The sequence below is a fragment of the Mustela erminea genome, chromosome 17, assembly GCF_009829155.1.
Source record: "Mustela erminea isolate mMusErm1 chromosome 17, mMusErm1.Pri, whole genome shotgun sequence".
Lineage (NCBI taxonomy): Eukaryota > Metazoa > Chordata > Mammalia > Carnivora > Mustelidae > Mustela > Mustela erminea.
In genome coordinates this window covers 59,782,725-59,806,043 of record NC_045630.1, presented here as the reverse complement: position 1 = coordinate 59,806,043, position 23,319 = coordinate 59,782,725, and positions in this window count along the sequence as shown.

The window sequence follows — 23,319 nt, the reverse complement described above, 5'->3', positions numbered from 1 at the left end:
CTTTTGTAGCCAAGAAAACTCAGTGTTGTGATTTACTTAGAAAGTCTTAGAGCCAGTATTTGAACCCAGGCCTGACCCCAAAACCATACAGACCACACCATTCTAAAACTACAGGAGAGCATAAATTGCCATCTTCCTCTGAATAATAAGCCTAAAGCCATGTTCCCTGATCTCTGAATCCACCACGTGAGAATGCCATTCAGTTAACATGTCTCCATTTAATATACAAATCAACAGACAAAACTGTAGATCAACATAAGATGTAAATCAGCATATGCTTTTGTGTATAACAATATTCGCTACACAAAAACACACCCCTGATTTTCATCTGATAAGGTAATAACAAAAACAAAATAAGATTAATCATAACAATCTGTTTTAGCAAACCTTTCCTGGTTTCTAGGGATGACCTATTCTGTTTCCTAAATATTAAAATAATCCTATCCTTATAATTTTAGAATTTTTATCCAGGAGTGCCTGGAGGACTCAGTCGTTGGGTGTTTGCCTTCAGCTCAGGTCGTGACCTCAGCGTCCTGAGATTGGACCCCCGCATCAGGCTCCCTGTTCAGCAGGAAGCCTCCATCTCCCTCTCCCACTCCCCCTGCTTGTGTTCCCTCTCTCGCTGTGTCTCTCTCTGTCAAATAAATATTGTTTTTAAAAGAGAATTTTTATCCAGATGTGTGCTGTCCATAGTTTCTGTATTATAAGTCTCTGTGTCATAACTTCAGGCACTTTTCCATGTCCTCAGAATAAGTTGATAATCATTGAAATGATTCTGCTATCACATCTTCTAGTTTCTTGAGAGGTGTCTAGGCTTGAGACAGGAATGCATTCTGAGCAGCTTAAATGACCTTTTAGTGGTTCCCCCAAACTTGAGTCAATTTAATCGTAAGCAAGTCAGTGCCCAATTTTATCATTTGAAGACTGTTCTTGAAGGAAAAAAAAAATAAAATGAAAGAGAAAAATTCAAATGGTTCTGTTTTCTCTGATCTGGTAACTGTTGGGTCATCACCCCCAGGCAGACATGCCATTCTTTTATTGTTCTTCTTACTGTAAAGATAACTGTTTTACATTTCTTTTCTATGGTTTCAGATTTTTAAAAAAATCTCAACTCATTCTCCACCCTTGTCTCTCAAATGTCATTTTTATCGGCTGTGCAATTTCTATTTATTCACCCAAAGATGTGTACTTCTGTCCCTGCCTTTCCAAAATATGCTTTATAAATATAAGGATAAATGAGAAAATGTTGTGGTTTTTTTCTCACTAATCACAATGCTTTCCATTTTTTAAAAAAATCAAATAAAACTGTTTTTTTAGGTCGCTGCTTATGTAAGCCCATAACATAAGGGTAGTGCATGTCAGCACAAAAAGGCTTATAAGACCCTTTGTCCCTCAAAAGTTGCAATCATACATGAGTCTCAACTTCTGAGAGTCTCGCTGTCTTACTTGGGTCATCCCAAAAGCAGATCTGAGACACGGAATTTGGTGCAAGAAGCTTATTTGAGGTGATGGCCACGGGGTGACCTCAGGAAGCACTGAGAGCCAGTGGAGAAGTGAGACAGAAAAGGGAGCGTTAGTAAGTGGTTTACTGCTCTGGGCAGCTGGGGCTCAGTCCACCCTCTCACCCCACCCCCAATTCTCTGTGAATCTGTGTAGAACTCAGCCCAGAACTGTCTCACAAGAGGAAGGAAGCGAGGGTATTTACCCCCCTACTCTGGTCCCTCATTAACTGGGCGTTGCTCCTGAAATGTTGACCTTCCAACACAACTGCCCACCCAAAGGTCATAGCTCACCCTCACGCACAGAGGGGCAGGAAGCTGACCAAGTGTGAGAGAACCAGCTGCACCTGACTTTCCACATAAGAAAAAGCCATATAGTAGGACACAAACGGTGCTTGCAATGCTCAGATCTCTCCTTTTTAATGAGGATAAAAATGTTTGCCTCAATCACCTCATGAAATGACTGAAAAGATTCATCACAAGTAATTTATATGCTAATTTATAGTTCACAAAGTACTTGCATAGGCATTTTGTAATACATCCCTCACAGATTCTTGCAAGAATGTTATACATATATGTAATGATGCCTCCATCTAACACATGAAAATCCGAGGCTCAGAAAGGATAAATGGTTTGCCTCACATTACAAACTAGCAACTAGCAAATACAGGATTTGAACCAGGAACACAATGATCAATTCCAGGCTCTTTCCACCATTGTATGTGTGAATCTTCTTTCTCAAGTGCAATGTACTTTAAGAATGAAAGGCATGGTTATTCCTCAAGAAGGGTCATGCCAACAAATCAAATAAACCCTAAGTAAAAATTCTTCCTATTTATCAACTAGATAGATGATCAAGAGATGACTAATTGATAGAGAGCTAGATAGATAGAAGAAAGCATTTTTTAAAAAATCAATTGGTAAAATAAATTAAAAAATAGAGGACAGGGATTAAAGAGTACGCTTATGATGAAAAAATAAAATAAAATGGTGAAGTTTGGTGAGAAAAAAATAAATAAAGGGCAAAGAATGCTTCTCTATCATTTTCCCTTCTAATATATACAAAAGCAGAAACAGTTCTTTTCATCTTGAACTTCTTGAGAGGCCTATGGCTATGAGCCCTCAGTCATTTCTGGAAGGGGTCTGTGCAGGGATGATCTTGTACCACGCTGTGCAAAGGATTTTCCTGAAAGATAGCAGTGCAGTTTGCCCTGGGTCCAGAAAACCAGGAGACCTTTTTGGATGGGGCTGGAGGCAGAGACAGAGAGGTTGAAAGGCAATCATATCCACTGTGGTAACCACTACCATGATGGAGGAGCATGAAAGGCTGGAGGAGTGCACAGGAGGAGTACATGTGCCAACTTTGCTGTGGTGTATCAGGGAAGGCTTCCTGGAAGAGAGGACATCTATGTGAGGTCCTGAAGAAGCAACAGAAATGAGTGATGTTGGGACCTCATAGTGAAGAGGGAGAGAGGATTTTCAAGTCTAGAAACAGCAACAGGTAAAAGGTCCAGAACTAGGAAAGAGCATGGCTCCTTAGGGGAATTGCAAATAAAGAGTTGACTATAATTTGGGTAGTGGGAAAGGAAGGCATGAGGGAGGTCTAGTTATCTCATGGGGTACCTTATACATGGTTAAGTATTTAGTTGCCCTGGTTTCAAAGAGCATACTTTTAAACAGGAAAAAAAAAAATCAGTTGGCAAAGTAAGTGAAGGGCACAAGTATGAGTGCTTTCTGACCCTGGTGTGGCCAAGTGGGGTAAAGTGTATCCATGTGATCCGTTGCTCAGGGAGCCGCTTAATTGCCTCAAGGAGGGAGCAGAACAAAAATTAAGCCCACCAAGGCACATCCAGGGACAACATCAACAATGAAAGAAGGCTTTACAAGCAGATGGGGAGCTTCCCCATTTGCGTTTACTCAATGTGTGCATTACCTTACTCAGAGGAGCCTGTAAAGGAAAATTAAATTAGTTCACCGCCTCCTTGGTCACCTGAGAGCTGAATGTAGGAAAAGGCTGACCTATGTTGGCTTCTGGTCAAGGTACTTTATTCACCAGAAGAGGGTCATAATGATGCCTCTTATAAAGCAAAGACCCAGGAGAAAGGTAGAAAGCACAAACCTGGTATATTTACTAAGCAAAATGTTTTCATTAACTTTGTTTATATTACTGGCTTGTTCTAAAATTATTCCTGTTCTAGCAAGCAAGCAGTCACTTTGGGGTTTTTCTCCGAATAGTATTGGCCCCTTTACTTTTCACTCTGTACATTTATTTCCTTTCATTTATTGGATTTCTTAAACATGCCCGTTGCCCACAGACCTCTGGGCACGAGTTCAAAACTAAATGCTACAATTACATGAAATGCTAAGGCCAAAGAATATAATTTCATAGAAGAGAAGGGTGAGTGGGTAGGAGTAGAAGGAGTTTATCAGGGAAGCCAATGCCAAACCAGAAAGGTCCATCTTGTATCACACCCTGGAGGCATTAGGCACAGGAGTTGTTTGCTGGACTCAGTAAATTAGCAAAAACTCTTAAAAGTCTGAGGCTGGGCTTAATTTTAGATGCCAGCAGTTTAAAAGGAATATAAAGCTGGCCAAAAAATCATCCTCTCCACAAGCCTGTGGTTATATATCTATGTTCAGGAAAGCTAAAAATGCATCTTGGAGAGAAAGCCACTGAACTCACCACACACAGAGAGGACTGATGGGGACAAAATGGACAAGGAATGGTTACAATAACAGCATTTATCGAATGCTTACTACACACCAAGCACTACATTCTAACAGATAACGGATGTGTAGGTATTAATATATTCACCTAATCCATACAAGAACATTTTGAAGGATATTTAATCAATGAGAGATTTGAGGCACAGAGAGTTCAAGTAACTTGTCCAAAGTCACACAGCAGGTAGGAGGGGGAGCCAGGAATAAACACAGTCTGATGTCAGAGATAGCTGGACTGACTCATTACAGGGACCAACGATGACATACATATCCAAGTCAAGGACTTAACCATTCAGATGACACATTTATAACACTTCTGTGACAAAGTCACCTGAAAACAGTGTCAAAATGGATACAAGAGTAGAGGGAACTTTTTCTCCAGCCTACTTTTTCTTTCTTCCTTGTGGGTAGAGAGCAAAACAACACTTCTCACAGGACTTTCCTCCTTTTATTCTTTCTTTTTTTTTTTTCTCCTCTTTTTTTGGCCCACATGGTCTTTTTACATATTAAGGGCCAGAGAAGTGGTTGAGGAAGTAGGAAAAATCCTAAAATAGGAATGGGAGAAGGAAAAAAATGTTAAAGCTATTCTATTCCTACCTGGGACCCTAGTGCTGGTCTTGATTCCTTTGGCCCAAATAGCTACATACAATGTAGATATTGATGTTTTAAATGAGCCTGGGTTAACTTAGTTCAAGAAGACACATTATTGTTATAAATGAAATGGCCCCAGACTAGCAATTTCTGTCCCCAAAATAGCAGTCAACTGGCCATGAGAAGCTTGGACAACTCCCTTTATGTTTCTGAACCAAGTTTTACATGGAATATAGTGAAGATTGTGAAGATAAGGTAAAGAGATATAACTTTGTTCTGTACCCTAGGGATGTGGAGTATCATTTCACCAAGGGTTTTAAGTGATTCGAATTTCTAAAAATAAAGTAACATGGAAACTTCCAGTTTTAGCTCTAACATGTAAAGAGCTTAGAAATCATTCCTCCCATCTTTACAACAAGAAAAAAGATGAAGACATTGAAAACCAAGAACTTTTCTTGGACCCAGCAGAGAATTGAGGCTGCAAGGCAAGCCACCTCCCAAAATCAAACACTCCCCAAACTCAGGAGTGACAGGTGAATACAAAGAATCACAACCAAGATCTGCTTAATTGGAACAAAAGCCGCCAGAACCATAAACTGGTAGGGACCCACAGGTGGTAATTTTAAAAATTTGCTGGAGGCCAGTGTGGACTTCCATGACAGTGAGAAAATCTCAGGAACTGAATTCTCAGAGAACAACCCTCCTGCTCATGAGCTTTACCTGTAAGAAGCCTGTCAAGGTCCCATGGTGAAAAGCTAGGGAATATGTGCTCTGGCTATGGCTGGGGGAGGTACAGAGACCATTGTGAAATAGCCCAGAACATTCTACATAACAAAGTCCTCCTTCTCAGAGGGAAAAATAATTTACCAGAGCATTATCCCACCTAAGCAGAAGTAGAAGGCTTTTACCTAACTCCACCTCTTCTAGCCCTTTTGCTTCACCTAAGAGGATGTAAAGGGTGCTAAGATACCCTGGTGGAGGAAACAACTCAAGGTCACAGGCTCAGAAAGAAATTTTAGATTTAATCATAAGATTAGAGAATGCTTCCCTTTCCCTACACCTTACTGGCACATCTGTCTGTAGATATTAACAGACTCTAAAACTTATATGGAAAGGCAAAGAATCAGAAAAACCAGGAAAATGCTGAAAAAGAAAAAAACATTATAAAGCCACAATAATTGGGACAGTGTAGTATTAACGAAGTAATAGATACAAGGATCGATGGAACAGGACAGAGCCCAGAAATATATCCACACAAATATAGCCAACTGAAATTCAATGGTAGAAGAATGATCTTTTCAATTAAAGGACTATCCATATGCAAAAACAAATTAATCTAGAAAGAAATCCTACACTTTTCACAGAAATTAACTCAAAATGGATAAAAAACCTAAACGTAAAATCTAAATTGTAAAAATTCCTAGCAGATAATGAAAAAACAAGCCACAGACTTGGATAAAATATATATGATACAAACATCGGATAACTTTAGACTTTCATCTAAAACATACACATATACAAAATCTCTCAAAACTAAAAAAATAAGGGCGCCTGGGTGGCTCCAGTGGGTTAAGCCTCTGCCTTCGGCTCAGATCATGATCTCAGGGTCCTGAGATCAAGCCCCGTATCAGGCTCCCAAGGAGCCTACTTTCCTCTTTCTCTCTGCCTGCCTCTCTGCCTGCTTGTGATCTCTCTCTCTATCTGTCAAATAAATAAGTAAAATCTTTTTAAAAAATGAACTAAAAAAACAAGAACACAAAAAAAAACAATTTAAAAAATGGCAAAGCGCTAATATATCACCAAGAAAGATGTACAGAATGCAAAAAAGCATACCAAAAAAATGCTCAATATCATTTGTCATCAAAGAATTGCAAATTAAAACAACAGCGAGATATCACTATGCATACTAAGATGGCTAAAATCTTAAAAACTGACATCATCAAATGCTGGCAAGATGTAGAGCAGCAAGGACTCTCAATCATTGCTAGGAGGATCCAGCCACTTTGAAAGAAAGTCTGGCAGTTTCTTCTTTTTGTTTGTTTTTTAATATTTTATTTATTTATTTGACATATAAATAATATTTATATCTTAAATAAATAAAATATTTAATTAATTTATTTATTTATTTGATCACAAGTATGCAGAGAAGCAGGCAGAGAGAGGGGAGGAAGCAGACTCCCCTCTGTGCAGAGAGCCCGATGTGGGGCTCGATCCCAGGACCCTAAGATCATGACCTGGGCCAAAGGCAGAGGCTTTAATCCACTGAGCCCCTCAGATAACCCCATCTGGCAGTTTCTTACAAAACTAAACATAGTCATCACGTGATCCAGCAGTCAAGTTCCAAGGTGTTTACCAATTGATTTGCAAAATTACGTTCACATGGAAACCCACATGTGAATGTTATAGCAGCTTTATTCATAATCTCCCCAAATTAGAAGGAACCAAGATGTCTTCCAATAGATAAATGGATGAACAGTAGTAAATCCATAAAATGGAATGTTATTCTATGATAAAAATAAATGCACTATCGAGCTCTGAAAAGACATGGACAAACCTTAAATGCATGTGGCTAAGTGGATGAAGCCAATGTGAAAAGGCTACGTGGTTTAGGATTCTAAGTATAGGATATTTTGGATGGGCAAGATTATATAGAGTAAAAATTGCAGTGATCACCAGGGTGTTGGGGTGAGACAGGGAGGCTTGAAGAGGTGAAACTCAGGGCCTTTTTCATGGCAGTGGAACTATTTTGTGCAATGCTGTGATGGTGGATACTTGACATCATTTGCCAAAACCCATACAACTTTATAGCACCAAGAGAAAACCTTAATGTAGGTGAATTTTAAAAAAATCATTAAGGAGATCAGAGATTCCCAGATAGCATAGCAGACCATGGTAAGAGAATCAAATTTTATTACGAATGTATAACACAAGCTCACTGTAGGGAAAGGGGGCAATGATGCTGACCTAAATAATTTTGGAAATGATATGAGTGCTCAAGACTAGAGACAAAAGGAACTGTACATAATCACTGAACTCTACTAAATTAAGTTGTTTTCCATAAAGGTATGAATCAACAAATCTGATACTCTTATCCATGTATTCTGGAACTGAACAATTAGGAAAATGGATGGTGGATGGTTGTGGGGAACCAGGTACCTCACTGCTGAGGTGAGATTTTACAGATAAGTAGGGGGAGGGGCTAGAATAATCCATATGGTAATGATTAGCAGTAGAAACATCAGTATGATCTCATGGTTAGCTTAATATAGATACAGATGGTTACAAAGAGAAATACTTATGGGTATATGTTAATACACGGGTTAGTATTCACACACGTGTATTTCCTGACTCTGTTAGCTGAGAAAGCCTAGAGAGAAAGACACTCTGATAGCAAGGAGCACATCCAGCACTCAAGCTTGCTTTCTAACACCATTCTGCAATAAAAGGAACTAGTGTTCCATAAAGAAATGCTTGATTCTGTAACTGGAGTAGGAAACATATAGTATGATCCTAAAGCATTTTGTAGTGCCCAAGGCAAAGAAGTGCATAAAAAAATTTTGAGAGATATATACCCCAAGGAACGCAGGGGTCAATTGAAAGAGCTTCTGATGGCCAACCCTGGAATAATTTCAGCATCAGAATAGCAAAGTATCATGAACTAAGACATCCACGAGTTCATATTGATATAAATAAATGATTGAGTAGATAAGTAAATGAAGAAGAGACAAATCTCCCATGAAGAATTCCAAACAATTTATGTACATACTCCACCCTCAAGGAGGGAGAGCATAAACTCCTACTCCTCAACTGTGGGCTGGGCATGGTGACTTCCTTCCAAAGATTCATTATGGAAACCGAGGGGATAAAAGCATAATTTTACAATGGAGAAACCTGACAAACATCACCTCATCCAGATAATCAAAGTCAATATCAACACTGATAAACCCCTAATCATGAGGAAAAACATTAGACAAATTCAAATAAAGGGACATTCTACAGAAAAACCTGACAAATACTCCTCAAAACTGTTGAGGTCATCAAAACCAAGGAAATCTAAAAAACTGTCAGAACCAAGAGGAGCCTAAGAAGACATGACAATACAGAGTAGTCTTCCAAATGAGATTCAAGGACAGAAAAAGGACAACCATTAAATACAAAGAAAATCTGAATAAGTTATGCGTTTTAGTTAATAACAATCAATATTCACTTATCCATTGTAACAAATACACTATAGTGATATAAGCTTCAATAATAAAGGAGATGGGGGATAGGGTGTCTGGTAGGTCACCATACTATTTTTATAATTCTTCTGTAAATCTTAAGGTGTTCCAAAACATAGTCTGTTTTTTAAAAAGACAGCAACATGGGGGTGTCTGGGTGGCTCAGTTGAATGAGTGACTGACTCTTGATTTCAGCTCATGTGGTGATCTCAGGGTAGGGGCCATGAGAGTGAGCTTTGGGTGGAACTCCACACTGACTGTGGAGCCTGCTTAAGATTCTCTCCCTCTCCCTCTCCCCGAACACACACACTCTTTCTTATTCTTTTTTTTTTTTAAGATTTTATTTATTTATTTGACAGAGACAGATCACAATTAGGCAGAGAGGCAGGCAGAGAGAGGAGGAAGCAGGCTCCCTGCTGAGCAGAGAGCCCGACGCGGGACTCGATCCCAGGACCCTGAGATCATGACCTGAGCCGAAGGCAGCGGCTTAACCCACTGAGCCACCCAGGCGCCCCCACTCTTTCTTATTCTATAAATAAGTAAGTAAATAAATAAGTATTTTAAAAATTAGAAGACTTCACTCTTTTAAAAGATAAATTAAAAGACGGCAACATGAATAAACAAATAATATAATACATGGGTTTTGTCCTAGGATGTACTGAAATTGTTTGGGAATCAAATTCTGCAGATAAATTAATCACCTAATCTGGTTTACCTTCAGACTCAGTCTAAAGCTGTACTTTAAAAAAAAACAAAATGAAACGAGATGTAATCCGGAGGGAGACAAACTATAAGAGACTGTTAATCTCACAAAATAAACTTAGGGTTGCGGGGGTGGGGGGGGAGCGGTAGGAGGGTAGGGAGGGGGTGGTTGGGTGAAGGACATTGGGGAGGGTATGTGCTATGGTGAGTGCTGTGAAGTGTGTAAACCTGGCAATTCACAGACCTGTACCCCTGGGGCTAATAATACATTATATGTTCATAAAAAAATTAAAAAACTTTAAAAAATTTAAAACACACACACACACACACACAACTAAATGTAAGGGGACTGAATATGGATTGTCCTGATTATCCATAGCCACAGAATTCACCAGGAAATGGCTTGGTTTCCTTTGCTTTAAATTGTCTCCTGAGTATGAGGTGATACGGCCTAACCACCCCCAAGAGCCACTCCCAGTGAGCTAACAGGACAGAAGGAACTGTGGCTTGAACTGGTCACCATTCACACTCCTGCCAACCAACACAGACACTCACCACAGGATGGCTGCCTTGGACCCTGAAAGCAACATTTCCCTCTGAAAGGGAAAATGAATTTAACAGGACCCTCCCCAGTGCCACAGACTTCATTAGCCTCAGACTCTAATGAGCTCTCGGAGCCAGACACCCCATTACCACCACTTTGACAGATTGTCCAGGACAACTCAGGATTTACAATGGCAAGAGTCAGGTTCACCTCTTTCTCACCCCACCCACCCCACCCACCCCCTCTCCTTTCAAGCTGGTGTTCCATCCCAGGGACGCCCCTCCTGAATAACAGACATAAGACAGTTTCTGAGCCACGCTAGACCGTGGAGAAAATGATGACACGGACTCGCTGCCACATGCAGAGTCTGAGACACCATTGTTTGGTAAACGGGTGTGAGGTACCCAAAGGCAAAGTGATCTGAGATTTCCTGCGCTAACCATGTGGACTCATTTTTTCCAGTTACTTTCTACTAAGGCCAAGAAACATTACCAGAGTTCCCTCAGGGTCTCTAATTGCCCTGGCGGCTTTGGTAATTGCTCTGGACTCTTTCCCCTAAAGAGTAAACAATGATGTGTCCTTTTAGTTTTCCCACATCCCTTAGTCCCAGCCCTCTTCCCAATCAGTGGCTACGGAAGGAGACAAAAACCCTGATCATTTGCATAATAGCCTATTCTTTTCCACATTGTGTCATGTGTTTGAGGTGTTGTTTTAATAACCTAATTTCCCTCCAATTATATACCCTTTACTCAAGAGAGCAAGGAATTCACATTGGTTTAGGGTCAAAGAGGAATATAAAAGACCTAGTTAAAATGTCTCAGGCCACTGACTATATATAAGATAGATGATAGATAGATAGATAGATAGATAGATGATAGATAGATAGATAGATAGATAGATAGATATAGATATTTAAAAACCTTAAAACCTCTCCTCCTGCCTTTAAACCTAGCTGACCCTTGTTAACTAACTACCATCTACTCTCAGAAATGTCACTTCCTCCCTCTGCATTGTCCTTCTTAAATGCCTTCCCTTTCTGATGGACAACTCCTAGATGGGGGGTCGGGGGTGAGGGGGTGAGGGAGCCAGGGCGTGGGGAGGTTCCTCAGCACAGCCTCACTGTCCCCCTCTGCTGGACTCGTTGACAAGGGTTAACAGTAACCCAGGTAAAAAGAACAGCTAACTTCCTCCCTGGCCAAAGACACTTGGCACTGTTAAACTCTTTTCCAGCTAGAACAAGCACCAGACATAGAGACAAAAGTAGAATGAATTTGGGCATCCAAAGAAGCTGGAAGAGAAGGGAGAAAGGAGTTCTGGCAAGAAGAACAGGACACACTCAAGTAGAAATGTCATTTCCCAGAGTGCCTGAGTGGCTCAGCCAGTTGAACACCTGACTCCTGATCTCAGCTCATGTCTGATCTCAAGGTCTTGAGTTCAAGCCCCGCATTGGCATCCACCCTGGGTGTGGAGCTTACTTAGAAAAAAAAAAGTCATATCCTCTACAGACACTCTGCCTCCTCCCTGGAGGGTGTTTGAAGCAGCTCTGGGGAGTGACAACATGCACAGAGAGCAGTGAACCTTGAGTGATGCTGGAGACTGACCACGATTTTAGTGCCCACTCAGCCATTTATTGGTGGTGTTATTCAAGAGAAATAATTAACTTTTCTAGACCTAAGCTTTCCCACCTTCAAAATGATAAGAAAAATAATCTTCTCAGACTAGTGGAGAAGATTAAAAACTGTAATATGAGTAAAGTGCCAGATAAATGGTTAAATGCTTAATATATGTTAACTGTTACTTTTTCCTCATATTTTATGAGATATAATCAATATATAATATCATGTAAGTTTAAGGTAACTGTTAAACTTTTTTAGAAAAGGATATAGGTGGTTCCGGTGTCCTTGATTGATTGGTTATTGGTTGGTTGATTGATTAATTGACTGACTTTATCACCAAAAAAAGATTAACGGTCTCAAATGTAGAACGTCTAGTTAAAAATCTAACATTTTTCTTGTCAAGTTTTTTTTCTTCTATAGTTTTGTACTAGTCTGCTGGAGCTGTCATAACAGAATGATGAAGTCCCAGAACCTAAGTCAGGTTCGGTGGGGTAGCCAGCCTCCTGCTCCCTCATCAAGAAGACCACAGTCTTCTGTTTTTTAATTTTAAAAAAAATTTTAAAAAGCACCACAGAAGACCACAGTCTTCTGTGGTGCTTTTTTTAATTTTTTTTTTAATTTTTTTTAATTTTTTAATTTTTTTTTTAATTTTTTCGGAGAGAGGAGAGGGTGAGCACACAGGGAGAGGGAAAAGTCTCCCCATTGAGTGTAAAGCCCAGCATGGGGCTGGATCCCAGGGCCCTGATATTATTACCTGAGTCTAAGGCAAATGCTTAACTGAGCCACCCAGGCACCAGACCAGGTAGTTTAAACATTTATTTCTACAGTTCTGGAGACTAGAAATCTATGATCAAAGTGCCAGCAAATTTGGTTTCTAGCCTGGCCTACAGACCTTGACTGCCTTTACACCGTGTCCTCACGCGGCTTTTTGCTCCTTGTGCATACACAGAGAGAAGGGGAGGGAGAGAGGGTGAGGTCTCTGGTGTCTTTTTCTTTTTTTAAAAAAAAGATTTTATTCATTTATTTATTTATTTGAGAGAGAGTGAGCACACAAGCAGGGGGAGGGGCAAAGGGAGAGAGAGAAGCAGACTTCCCACCAAGCAGGGACCCCAGTGTGAGGCTTGATCCCAGGACCCCAAGATCACGACCTGAGCTGAAGGCAGATGCTTAACTGACTAAGCCACCAAGATGCCCCTCTGGTGTCTCTTCTACTATAAGGACATTAATTCTGGCAGAATACAGCTCCAGCCTTTTGTTAATCTTAATTACTTATTTAGAAGACCCATCTTCAAATAAAGCCTCCCTGGGAGCTAAGTCTTCAACATGCATTTTCAGGAGACACAAATATTCAATCCCTCACTGGTTTTCTGTAATTTCTTGCTTTCAGAAGAAAAAGAAATCCTATTTGAATGATGGCATATATGTCCCTTGGCAATGCAAGAGTTACTACATTTGTCCGCACAATAAGTTATGAAATAGGAGAAATTAAATGCTTTTGACTCTCATTATCAGACTTTCGAAATACCTACTCTTGTGGACTGACAGCAGCAACAGCTCCAATTTACTCGCCCTTCCTGTGTCCACGCCCTCTGGCACCGGCCTCCCACTCTGACTCTGGGCTCAGCCACGGGACTTCCTTTGGCCCATGGACCATTAGCACACTTGATGGGATCCATTAGCAGAGTCATAAAAAAGCTTTGAAGCTTACATGGAAGCTTACCTGCTTGCTGCTTTAAAACCCAGCTGCCACAGGAACAAGTCCAGGCCATCCTGCCAGTTAGTGGACAACCAGAGGAGAGCTGAGGGCACCTGGGCTAATAGTCAGGCAAGTTCAGCTCTTCTAACAGTTGCTGCAGAAGCATGAATGAACCCCAGCTGGGACCAGCCGACTCTGGCACAGATAAATAGTGCTACCAAAATAGCCCAACTTAAATTGCTGATCCACAGAATCATGAGCTAATTTTTTTATTGTTTTAAGACACCACGTTTTGAGTTAATTTGTTACACAGCAATAGTGAACTGATACATCTGCAAAGTACTCAGGACTGTGCTGTACTTTTTTTGCAAAATACAGAAGAAATGTCAAATACAACTTTAGGTGAGAAGAAGAGGTATAGATAAATGGTATATATCCTGTAGCTATTAATAAGGAAGAACATCTCCCTTTTAGTTGGATGAAATACAAGAGTTTTAATATCAAGGTGTGAGGAAATAATACATACACCGAAAATGAGTCTCTTTATGTAATTCCAGCATTTTTCATCTCATTTAGCATGAAAAGCAATGAGTTTCATGAGAATGGATAACACAGGAAAGAAGATAGTAGGAATATTTATTTTGCAGCCAAGAAAATTCTCTCTTTCTGGTTCAATTCATGCTTTGGGAAACAAGTCAGATCACTTTTTCTTTTATCCAAATTAGTTTGCCCATTCCTTGAAATTACATATGATGACATAATCCAAGTCCAACTTGGCAAAATAAAGAATTTTCAGCTCAAGTCTGGTTTCTCTTCAATTTTCATTTCCCCTGGGTCCCATTCATATTTCTTACAGACACTTTCCCTTGTGACCCAATCTAATTTGATTCCCTACCACATCTCCTCTACCAAGAGCATCTAAAGCTATTTTGCAGAGATCCTATAAATAATGGCTTGACAATTTTAAAAGATAATATTCAGAAAAGAAGCTTGGAAAGGGAGATGGAAAAAGAAAAGGCTCTTTTCAGGACAGTGTCTGCAATTGTACCTGTATATTACCAGCCAATCTGAGTGATCTCTTTTCCCACGTGACTTGACAAAACTGACCTGCTATTTTGGCTTTATATCCAAACAGCCACAATCAGGTAAAAGAGGAAGGAAAAACTGACCAGTCAGAATGAAATTCTGGGGATGAAGGAGGCCTCTGGAGAAAGCTGATATTTGATGAAAAAGCAAAATGACAAAACTAAGCATTGTCACCTGCCATTTTATACTAGTGTTCCTCTGCCATTTTGTAAAGTTAGAGCAGGAACTGGTGCTCATCCTTGCAGTGAGGTCTGACATCTGAGAAATGGTCATTCTTTGACATTTAGATAAAGAATTTCTAAACTTCTTCCTCTGGAGAAAGGAGAGTTGGGCTCTCTCCCACAGGCCTTGCTGCCTATCAAGCTCTCTTCACCCTAGCCTTTAACTAATAACACATTGGAGTGGTTTGTGAAGGCTGCCATAACAAAGTGCCACACTTGAACAACAGAAATTTATTTCCTTATAGTTCTGGAGGCTACAGGTCTAAGATCAAGGTCTCAACAGGGTTGGTTTCCTCTGAGGGTCACTCGTCTTGGCTTACAGATGGTCTTCTTCTCTTTGTGTCTTTACGTGGACTTCCATCTGTGTATGTCTTTGTCCTAACAATCCCTTCTTATAAGGATACCAGTCATACTCAATAAGGGCCCACTCCAGTGATCTCATTTTACCTCTTTAAAGACCCTATCTCTGAACACAGTCACGTTCTGAATATTTGAAGTTGGGACTTCAGTATATTAATTAAGGGGACATAATTTAGTCCTCAATACACCTTTACCTCAGAAGTCCTTTACCTCGAGATCCTACTTATCTTTTCCCTTACTTCCTCAATATTAATCAATATTATCAGTTCCATAACTATACAGGGAGATGAAAACACTTCCAGGTTACACAACACATATCAATTGGCTTCAAGGTACATCTCAATTTTAGAAACGTGAAATGCAAGAGAAAAAGTTATCTCAGAAGAACTATGGTAACGGATGACTCGGAAAACTAAGAAATTCCTGCAATATACAACGAAATGAATCTCTAATGGTTGGACTTAAATTGAAAATCATTATGATCCATGAGAATGGGATGGGAAGATTGCAACCCATGTGGATACCCATTTAGACCAGTTAGCTACACCTTCTAGCCTTCTTAATATCACTGAAGAGATTTTCAGTGTAGGTTGGACCTGGAGAGTGAGGAAGGAAGCAAAAGAACAAGGGTCTGCTTATACTTACACAGAGTTCCTTCATTAAGAAATGGAACACTGTAGGAGCACCTGGGTGGCTCAGTCAGTTAAGCGTCTGCTTTTGGCTGAGGTCATGATTCCAGGGTCCTGAGATCAAACCCTGAGTCAGGCTCTTCCTTAGTGAGGAGTCTGTTTCTCCGTCTCCCTCTGCTTGCCGCTCTCCTTGCTTGTGCTTTCTCATTAACTCTCTCTCTGTGTGTGTCAAATAAATAAATAAAATCTTCTAAAAAAAAGAAGAAGAAGAAGAAGAAAAGAAAGAGAGGCACCTTGGTGGCTAAGTGGGTTAAGCCCCTGCCTTCAGCTCAGGTCATGATCTCGGGGTCCAGGGATTGAGCCCCACATTGAGCTGTTTGCTCAGCAGGGAACCTGCTTCCCCCTCTCTCTCTGTCCGTCTCGCTGCCTGTTGTGATCTCTCTCTCTCTCTCTCTCTGTCAAATAAATAAAATCTTAAAAAGAAAGAAAGAAATAGAACATGTACATTGACTGCTCTATTAGACACAGGCTTTTTTTTTTTTTTTTAGCAGAGTTTTCTTTTTAGATTTCTACGGTGTTCTAGTTCCTCCTCATAGTAATTACATAAATACCCAGTAGACAGCCAATAAATATTGAGTGACTGAATTGATATCCACTTCAGGGATATTAACACAGGAGTCATGTTAATGCTGAGTAGCCTCCATGCTTATTTCTGAGGATGAAGATGTGTAGGTGTGTTCCTCCTTGATCCACTGTTACCCACTTCTCATGGAGAGGCAGAGTTCCCTGCAAGGACAACCACCTCCCAAGAGTGCGTGGAAAGCCAAAACACCAGTCTTTTTCAAGTACTTCTCCTTCTATTTCAATTCTTCACCCTCAAGTAAATAACTTCAGTGTTCAAATAGGATATTAAACATTGAATAAATAGAAACTGAACTCAAAATGCTTATCTTGACTGATTTCTCCCAAGATGGACAACCTCCACCTTGCCTATCTTTCTAGAAGCTTCCGCTTAACCACCAAATCCTGCCACCAGCTCCACCTTCCCGCTTGTTTCCTTCGGGAACATGACAAAGGACTGAAGGCAGGTAAATATCAAAATCGACGTCTTCTTTCCCACTCTGAGCATTTCCTCATTTCTGCAGTTTCTAAAATAACCCTCTTTGGAAATCATCTGAAAAGGGTGTCATTCTCATTTTGATGTTTCTAACCACAGAAGCCATGCTGGGGCTGCCCTGTAATTGTTTTTCTCTGGTGAACTGATCAAAAGTCCCCTGGCTAATTATATCATCTGGGAAGCAGGGAGAGGCCGTGGAGGAAAGTGAGTGCCATTCATACTGATTTAGCTTCAGCGAGGAGGTCGCCCCTGTGTCAACAGGCTAATTCTTTGGATGTTGACCAAAAAGCAACAAGAGGGAGAACCAGCACAAGCCAGACAAACAGGCTGCTATTCCTGGATCCATAAAAATATACCTTTGGAAGTGGCGTAGGGAGGAAAAAGTACTTTATAATTCCCACCGCGGCATTTGTCAGTCTCCTGTCTTCTCGAGTAAACAGTGCTCAGTTGGAGCCGAAAGATGCATGCGATTTTCCATATAAATGTCTTTTTTTGTCTGTTATTAAGGTTATCGATCCATGGGGACTGTTGCCTGGTCACGTGCTCATCCAAGTTTAAGACAGAGGCATAAATTGTACCCATTTAATCCCTTCGTTTTTAAAAGAAGGGGGGTGAGGACAGTCACGAGGCATTTAAGTGCTGGGAAACTTCTTAGCCTGAGTAGTCTTTCTCAGGAGTCAGCTTTCTCCACCAATGCCTCTATTCATGTGGGATATAATGTTATTTCATTTTCCTCTGGTCGTCTTACATCCCTGGAGAGAACTTGACTCATGATATAATTATATGCTCAGTCAGTTCCCACTGAGAGTCTCTCCAGACTGCCACCAGCCTGCCCCCCGCTGATCATCCACTCCACTGCCAAAGAGGACAGAACTTGGCCAGAAACAGAGTGACACTTTCTGTAGAACGGCTAAGGATTAGGTTCTCGGAGAGCCGTTCTCGATGACTATCCTCTTTCCTCCAAGAGGAACAGCGAGCCCTGGAGGGGAGTGACTCACTGCAGAGCCAGCCCGATCTGTGGCTTCTGAGGCCGGTCAGGACAGCCTGTTCGGTCCTCCTTGGTGGTTCATAAAATGGGTCCTGGAGGACAGATTTTCAAATGTTTGGGAATTGAGCCTTATTTCATAGAAAATATGAATACTGACATTCAAGTCACAGCGTGGCCTGGAGAAAGGCTGTCTTGGGGATGACCGTGACAGCCCTGTCCTACGCAATGGTTGGTCACTGCCCTTACACCTGTCCTGGATAGAGGTTAATCAGGGCCATGCAATTCCAGCTGGAGAGGGGACACAAGGAAGCATCATCACAGAGAGCTGTTTGACTTCACATGACTAAATGGTCTTATACTTTTTGCAATTACTTCCAGAGCTGGAAGCATCTTAACCAATGCATTTGAGAGTCACAGCAGAATTTTCTCTCCTGGGGCTTGATGTCTTCCTCTTCTCTGATGCTTGGCACAAATTCAGACTGGTTCCATCCATTCCAGTTTTTCTGGGTTCCAAGGCTTTAGTCAAATCTTGGGCCTTTCCTGACCCCCAATCCAACTTGTATTCTCATTTTTTTAATCTCTGCACCCAGCTCTTCCTTCATCGTTCTTACCATTATTTTAATTATATATTTACTTGCGCAGTTATTTGTTTCAAGTCTGTCTCCTTCCACGAGGTTGCAAATTCCATGAACAGACACCTATCGTTTATTTGTTAATGTTTAGTAGTAGTGACTACTAAACCCAGGGTTTCACATAGAACCTGACACCAAGTTAGCTTTAATATACATTGGTTATGATTAACATTATCACCACCATCATTATTAACTGAATGGATCAGTTTTTTAGCATCGACTTAACTAAATTTTTCACACTTTCGAAAACAGTCACCACTCTCTGGTCACTGATTTTTTCCTAATTTTTCTCTTAGACTTATTTCTACATGTATCATAAAGGAGCCTGGATCCTTTCTAAAGGAAAAACCATAAGGACAAGAAGTCCATCTATTTTTCTGTCATTTGAATGTTGTGTTCTCCTCGTAACCATATGGTCATGGGGGCTAACCCAAACTGCTTTTTTCCCAGAAGGTCTCAGAGACTTATTATATTCATAGTTCAGTTGCATTAACAGCACCCAAAAACTGTGTCAAATAGAAGTGTCTTCCACCCAGTTACCCCCTTTACCCCAGCGATCCTACTGAATTGGTTGGAAAACAGTCCACTGGATGACCCTGCGTTGTTACTGCCTGAAACTAGGCCCTGGGGCTCAGTAAAGAAGGAAGTCAAATGGTCAGAAATTAGGGTAACATCAACCCAACCCTACTCCTCCTGGGGAAAGTGGGCTGGGAATCACTGAGGAGAGCCTGTCACCCAAATGTAGTCTGATCACATACCTTCCATACCTCAGTGGCCCTATGCTAATTCACATTTCCTATAATATGCTTTGCAACAAGACCCATGAAGAGGAAGGGCCTATCATGCTTTCATTACAATGGTATCCCCAAGCACACCTCTTAAGACAAATTGGAAGTCATTTTACCAGCCTGTTTCTGAGTAGTTGCGGTAAAAAGAACTCTGTCCTTGGGGTCAGGATACCTGGGTCCTCATCTCAGGTCTGCCACTTATCAACTGTATGTTTTTAAACAAGGATTTCCCTTCTCTAAGACTCGGATACTGTAACTGTAAACTAAGGATACTATTCATAGTGTCGTTGTGATCATTTAAATACTAATAATAATTCTAATAACAATACTAATTATGCTTCAGAAATCACAGTGCCTAACACTTCCTAGACCCCTTCTAAGTATTTATAGGATCTGTTCAACCAAGGTTCCCAGGGAAATTCATAAGCTTATTGAAATGTGATTTTTAAAAATTATTATCAATACCATCAAATATTTTTTGAACTGCCACTCCTGTCAAAGCAATCGAAATGCAATTAAGAAAAAGGTCTCGTCCTTAAAAAGCTTTTGGTTTAGTCAAGGACACACATCAGAAAGATGATGTGGCACATGGCCATAGAAAGAAATGTGCACTGAGCATCAAATAAATGGCCTGAAAACAAATACCTCCAACATCTCAGATGGCAGTTCTTCTGAAGGATGGGGCTAAGGGAGACATTTTCTGGGAAGAGATCACATCACTTTTGTCACAGTTAAACTTTCCTGTGAAACAAGCCACTCCAAAATTTAGCAGCTTAAGAAAAATGATTTTATGAAATTACTTTTTATGACCCTGTGGGTTGGTGAGGGATGTCCTTCTGCTAATCTCAAGGCTCAGTCCCAATACTATATCATCTGGAGGGTCTGCTGTGCTAGCACTTGCTAAGGGCTATTGACTGGAGGGGTCTTGGTTCTTACCTATATGACCTCAAGCCTCCCCTAGGCCATTCTGCTGTCCTTGCATGGAGATCTCAGACAGCATCCCAAGAGGGTGGAAGTGGGAGTTATGAGTCTCTTACAAGTTCAAGCTGTGAAACTCAGACAATATCTTCTCCTCTTCAGAGGTCTAGTCCAGATTTAAGGGTGTGGAGAAGAGCAGCAGTCACATTGCAAAAAGGCATGAACACTGAGATAAGAATTGGTGACCATCAAAAATTCTATCACAGCTTAGTTTTGTAATTATCTGCATATAAGTCTGCCTTGTCACTTCAGCGCAGGTAAGAAGTCTTATTAACTGTTTGCAGTGACTAATAAAGTCTAGGGAAAAGCAAGATCTCAGTAAGGATTAGCCAATAAATAAAGAAAAAAACAAATTATAAGCAGGTGTAATATTATGTGTATGCATACTAATAGTACGATAACAAAAGGTATTTTGCTGACTTCTATGTCTGGCATGAGAAAATAACAGACTAGATTAATCTTCCCAACTTAAACAATCGGGTAACAGGAATGATAGGTGAAATAGTCATTTTCAGACAACAGGCAGGACAGGATACAGATCCCTGGAAATGGGAAGCAAGCACTGTGAGAGCTACAGGTGCTCCGTATTATGGTCTGAAAAGAGATTTCAGGGTGCCCCGCAGGAAGGGAAAAGTCAAACGGAGCCTAGTGGGTGCCCTGAGTTGAGAAGACAGAAGATTCTTTCCTCTTAGAGGAGTCCAAAGTGGCTAAAATTCACAGAGAAGAATCCTAAAGAAAGATAAGAAAAGATTGCCTAGAACATGGGAGCCCTGAGTATCTTTGAGTCTTTGACGGAAGACTGATCAGCAAAACTTTATGAAGAAACTATCAAGGCCAGGGGGAAAAGGTAGAAAAAGCAAGCAGAACTCACACAAGACCAGAGCTCATGCAAGACTAGATAGTGGTCCCACCAAGCAGAGTGGAAAGACTGTGTTCCCCTAAAGTTCATATGCTGAAGCCCTAACCCTAGTATAGTTTGTGTCAGCCCTAACCCTAGTATAGTTTGTGACTGCATTTGATCCAGGGCCTTAAAGAGGAGACTAAGTTAAACTGAGTCCTGTAGGATGGACCCTCGTCCAATATGACTTCTATCCTTATAAGAAGAGGAAATATGGACACAATTTAAAACACCATGGATGTGCATACCTGGAGGGAAGACCATGTAAGGACCCAGCAAGAAGGTAGCCCTCTGCAAGCTATAGAGAGAAAACTCAGAAAACCAACCCTGCTGACACCTTGGTCATGGCCTCTGGATCTGTAAGACAATAAATACTTGCTTTTTTTTTTTTTTAACTGATTCAGCCTGTGGTCTTTTATTATGGCAGCCTTAGCAATTAAAGGCAGACCTCATAACATATGAGGCACTGGACTTAGAAAAAGAGTACTGACTCAGACTTATAGTCTATGGATCCATCTGACAAAGCTTCAAAGCAAGCCACAAATTATTTTCAAATAACTTACATATATCCCAGTACAAAACTAAAACAATATTTACAGGGATATAAAATAAAAAGAGAAGGAGAGAGAAGAAATCTTGCAGCAATGTAAAACTCACAAATCTGACAACCCATGAAAAAATTACCAAGCATGTGAAGAAACAGGAAGTGAGTTCATAAGGAAGAATAAAATCAATCAATAGAAACACAACCAGAGAGGAAGAACACAGATAATGGAATCACTAGATAGAAGCAGTTATTTATAAATAAACCCCACGTGTTTCAGATGATAGAGAAAAGCAGGAGCATGATAGGATAGATGGGAGATATTTATGAAGATCATGGAAGGATAGTTATAGGAGATATTTTAAGAGATCCAAATCAAAGTTCTTAAAAAAAAAAATACAATGTCGAGATGAAAAATATACCAGATGGGATTGCCAACATTTTGTACGCTGCAGAAGAAATTGAAAAATTATCAGGGGACTGTAGGACATGAAGCAACCTCATACATATGTAATCAGAGTCCCAGGGGAAAGAGAAAAAGAAAAAACTAAAGAAAACTATTTGAAGAAATAATGATGACAACTTTTCAAAATATGATGAAATTATAAACACCCAGACCCAACGAATTCACAAAATCTTAAGGAGAAAAATAAAGCCAATTACACCAGCACATGCCATAATCAAATTATTTAGTGAGTAATAAAGAGAAAAATCTTTGTAAAACCAGAGAAAAGAAATGACATATTACCTCCAGAGGACAAAGATAAGAATTTCAGGCTCCTTGTCAGAAACAGTGTAAGCCAAAAGACAGTGAAGCAACAGCTTTAAAGTCCTGGGGAGTGGAGCTGGGAGGGGCTCTATCAACCTAAAATTCTACACTCAGACAAAATGCCTTCCAAAAATGAACATAAAGTAAAGATTTTCTTAGACATACAAAATCTATAAGGATGCATCACTCTATAAGGATGCATCATCCTGTATTACAGGAAATGTGAAGCAAAGTCCCTCAGGCAGAAATAAGACAGTAGCTAGAAATTTGGATGACTATAAAGGAATACAAAGTGAAAGAAATGCAAAATATGTTTACATATAAATAACTTTATAATTATTTTAAATCTATTTTTTAATGGCAATTTAAAGCAAAAATCATTTTTAAATGTAATGTTGGGCTTACAGCATATGGAGAAGTAAAATGTATGATAATAAAATTATAAGGTAGGAAAGGAAGAAATGGAACTATAGTTTTATAAAGTTCCTATACTTGATGTAAAATGGTATAATATTACCAGTAACAAGCTAAAGATAGACATGACAAGCCATAAATCAATCACTAAAAATATTTAAAAAGTGGTGTAACTAAAAAAATGAAAAAAAAAACAGGAAAAAAGAGAAAATGGAGGGATATCTGGGTGGCTAGGTTGGTTAAGCATCTGACTTCAGCTCAGGTCATAATCTTAGGATCCTGGGATCGACCCCTTGGATGAGG